The sequence below is a fragment of the Colobus angolensis genome, unplaced genomic scaffold, assembly GCF_000951035.1.
Source record: "Colobus angolensis palliatus isolate OR3802 unplaced genomic scaffold, Cang.pa_1.0 Scaffold281, whole genome shotgun sequence".
NCBI classification, from domain to species: domain Eukaryota; kingdom Metazoa; phylum Chordata; class Mammalia; order Primates; family Cercopithecidae; genus Colobus; species Colobus angolensis.
The window spans coordinates 622,082-626,576 of NW_012116055.1; the positions used below are offsets into that span (position 1 = coordinate 622,082).

Sequence of the window (4,495 nt, forward strand, 5' to 3'; positions counted from 1 at the left end):
TCAGAGAGGTGGACTGATCTGAGCACTGAGAACATTTAAGTGTGGGAAACGTTTTACTCCAGCTTTAACTTCTTAATACAAGCTCCAGTTCCATGTGTCCCACTCAGGTCAACTGCCAGCACCATCAAAGCCCTTACCAGTTTACTTGTCTTAATGACTTCAATTCTCCCCTCCTCCTGGGCACCCATCATCCCTGACTCGAACCTGTAGACAAGCCAGACCATGTTCTGTCTCTTCAGAAAAGGAGCAGCTTGAACCATTCTACCCACTTCCAGCCTGGCTTCTAAATCTGGGGTCTCTTTGATAATACTCTCAGCCCAGTGGAGAGGAAAGCCTACTGGGGACAGCTAAAATTTGGCTTATCCTTCCTAGCACAGCCAGTCCAGAAGCCATGGGCCTGGAGGTGGAATGGGTCCAAGTTCTCCCAAAGGCTTTTGTGTGAGAAACACTGGCTTAACTATGAAACAGCATTCTCTGCTGAGCTGAGAAATAGCTCCCCTGCCACCACCACCGAGGGAAGTCCATAGTAAGAACCCTTAGGAAATGGAAGAGGAACAGGTTAGAAGCCTGGGTGATTTTCAAGGGTGCTAAGTGGAAATCTTATATTTTTGTGATTACGAAAAAAGTTTCAGTCACGTTCAAGTTCATGTGTAGTCAGTGCCTAAATGTAGACATGAGATCTTCAACTGGGATGCATGAAATTCTTGAAATTGTACATAAAGGTGTGTGGTTGGGGGGTGTGTAAGCATGGGTGTAAGCGTGTGTGCATGTGTAAGCATTTTTTGAAAACAGAATCCGTATCCTCCATTGATTTCTCAAAGGAGTCTGCAACACCTCCTTCACCTCCACTGCCACCAAAGTTAAGAACCAGTGACTTAAAGGGATTGTAGATTTTTCTTCAGCTGGAAAGAATCTTGGATGGTATTTAGTTCATTTTTGCTCCCTTTAAAATTTTTCTGATAAAAAATTGAGTCTGATTAGCATGGGCTGTTTTATAAATGTTGAAGTCTTCTAGGCTTTTTCTCTTCTGAAACACCTTCCAGATGGGTCTTGGAATATGCCTTGTGATGACATCAAGTAGGGCTGTGGTGATGGATCTACCCGTGTAAATGCATCTACACATGATCGTCTACCCGTGTGTGCCAGAAGGGCTGCTGAGCGGGTGGCAGGCACACTCCTGTCCTCTGGTTTATTTTCATGTGTTTTAACTTGGAGCACAGAGATAGAACTGTGGTTCAGAACTCCAAGCCCCTTCATTTCAAAGGGAACTAGTGAGATTCGTCCTTATGAGAAGAACCTGGCAAGTCCCCACAAATGACTTCACTGTGATGATTTTCATGACCTAACTTTACCCTGAATATTACAAATTTATTTCTTTTGCTTGTATGCTTAAAGCAGCTCAACAATGCACAATTCAAGATGATTATGGCTTGCAAAACCCTGTCTTCTCAACACAAATACTTAAAAAAGAAATCAGCTTGATACTTGGCACCCTTCACTGCAGCTGGGTTCACTGCTCCCAAGTCAGGTGTTTCCATTCAGTGAATGGAAGTTACGTATTAAGAGCAGAATGAGAAAACCACAGAATTCCAAATCTCCCCATAAGATTTCGCTGGGGCAAGATATAAAGCAGAATAGTCAGTTGATTCTTTCAATGTCTAAGTTAGAAGTGAGGCATTCTTATTAAGGCCTTTTATTAAGTAGAGTAGAAAATACTTGGCAACCATTGGCTGTAAGGGTGGAGGTGAGGGGAGAAGTTAAAGATGACTCCCAGGCTTCCGATTTGGTAATTGAGACCCAAGAATGGAAGAAACTTGGGGAGACATAAATGGGTCCCATTATGGATATGTTGCATTTGGATTCAGGTGGGTAATTTCGTGTGCAGTTCACTATGAGGGTCTGAAGGAATGGGTTGGGCTAGAGATAGAATTTGGGAGCTATCAGTAAACCTACAGCCTATATACCACTGGGAGTTAAAGAAGAGGGTTTCAAAAAGGAGAACAATGATGCCAAGTATCTCAGAGGAGTCAACTAGGAAAGAACAAACTGTTCCCTGGGTTAAACAATGAGGAAGTCATTGATGACCTTAGGACAAGCAGTTTCTGTGGATTTGAAGAGGCAGAAGCCAAGTCACATCTGATGAAGGACTGGATGGACAGCAAAGAAGTGGCAAAGCTGAATGGTGACCTCTCCAGAAGCCCAGATATAAAGAAGACAAATTGGAGTGATAGCTGAAGAAGGAATGTAGAATGGTGAGAGTTTTGCCTATTATTTTTTAGATTCAAAGAGACTTGAATATGATGAGAAGAAACCAGAAGGAGGGGGAAGTTGAAGAAACAGGAGAGAAAATGAATCTTTGATGGAAAAAATTCCTAGATGGATATGGAGAAGAGTAAATTCAAGAGCACCGTGGTGACACTGGCCTTGACACATTTGTCCTCCAAGACACCCAGGAAGGAAAAGAGAGATGCGGATAAGCTTGTGAGTGATAAGCTTCCCACTGAGGAAGCTCATCCCTGGTCATCTCAGTTTTATCAGTTAAAGAAAGTAGGGGTACTTAGGATAGGCTAGGGAGCATGAGAAGAACAGCAGAAGTTTGGACCTATCATGGAGAAGAGGGGAAAAGGGTAACTGACCAGGGACACAGATACAGATGGTTAGAAGCACTGGGGACCCAGATGAGACTGGAAATCCTAAATGTATAGTAGTAGCACCAGTCCACCTAGCTGTGTGTATTTCTCTGACACTTGGCTACCAGTGGGTAGCATGGAAGAAGATGGATATGTTTGGGTTAATCCAGGGTTGGAGATTTATAAGACAGGTTAATAGAAGGGGGTAAAAGAGATAAGGAAGCTGGGTTTTCTGGGTAGAAAGTAGTGAAGTGATAAGAATGGGACCTGGGCAGGAAAAGGAAGACATGAAACAGGAAAGGATGATACAAAACAGAAGTCTAGGGTAAAATGAAGTATACAAGTTGCTGAAGATCTTATGAAGATCAAAGAACAGGTATAATCAGAGTAGGGATGAAAAGTTCTAGAAAGACAGGATAGTATGGTCAGAGAATTCCTGGAATAAAATATTGTGGGTTTTCTTCCAAAACATTTTACTACTATTTTCATGTTATGCTGTAAGTTTGAAAAATGCATTACAAGGTCATCTCCAGGCATTGTGGAATGGAGTGGCCAACCTCCTTCAGAGCAACATGCCCAAGTCTTATTCTATCTACTGCAATACATAGCTCTCCCACAACTCTCCATCTGTGAGAAAGGCCCACTTCAGTGGTAGGAAACACAAAGAGAATGTGAAAGACTACTACCAGAAATGGATGGAAGAACAGGTTCAGAACCTGATTGCCTAAACAATGGCTGCATTTCAACCAAGAAAGATACTTCCTACTCTATTTTCTGCTCCTCCTCTGCAGGGGCAATGATACCACCTCCCCCCAGCCTTCCAGGTCCTCTTTGCCCAAATATAATGCCAGCACCCCATATGGGAGCCCTCCCATGATGCCAGTGATGGGCCTTCTTTTCATGGGATGATGCCAGTGGGACTTGCTCCTGGAATGAAGCCACATGGGAGGCCACATGTCAATGATGAGGCCTCCTGCCTGTCCCATGATGGTACCTGCTTGGCCTAGAATGACTTGAGCCGATGGTTAAGGATAGTACAGAGGCCTTGTATATCAGGTTTATATTACTTGTTCTACTTCACTAGGAGACCATGGTGCTGTGACTCTGGGTGTTTTCTTAACAGCATGATAAGGAAGACTTTCTTTTCTTATCAAAGAGAGAATAGTTTTGGAGGGGAGAAGTGAACCAAAAACAGTAGTTTTTATTTGTATTGTGAAATGTGAAAATAAAATTGTTAACTCTTTTCATAAAAAAGAAACTACAACAACCAAAAAAATCCCAAAATGTATTACAAGTGAAAGTATATATGTTTGGTAACTTAAATTTATTATTTTGTATTATCTGTGCCTTTGGCTGTCTTCCATATGATAATCCCATTCTCTTTTCATTGAATAAGGAAAATGCAGATCAGGTCTTAAGAGTATCATATTTCTAATGCTTTCATTATTTTATATGTACAGTGATACTATTATCATTTTAAATAAAAGCTCTTGAGAAAGAAGCTAGTGTTTTCTATTTCAGCTGTTTCAGCAGCTGCTGTAAAGATAAGCAAGTTTTCAATACACCTGCTTCCTCTGACTTTGTCCTTTCCCCTAAATTTAAGTTGATCATAGGAAAAATGTAACCTATAAAGGTGAAGAGGACAGATCACATCAATAGAACCCACATGACAAGTGACTAATGGTAACAAAGTGGACCCATGGGATGGTGGGGAAAGTTAGGGAGGTTGTGCACACCTTCATGACCTAGATTGGAAGCTGAGCCTGAAACCTAGTTAGATACATATGGTTTAGACGTGCATTGCCCATAAATGAAATACTGGTCACTTCCATTCCATCTAAGGCTGCTTCAGCTGTACTTTTGGA

General features: G+C 41.8%; 1 pseudogene; it reads left to right on the forward strand.

Annotated features, from left to right (window-relative positions):
• Nucleotides 1–3,202: 3,202 nt before the first annotated feature.
• LOC105516457 lies at nt 3,203–3,647 on the forward strand (annotated as a pseudogene).
• Nucleotides 3,648–4,495: the final 848 nt, after the last annotated feature.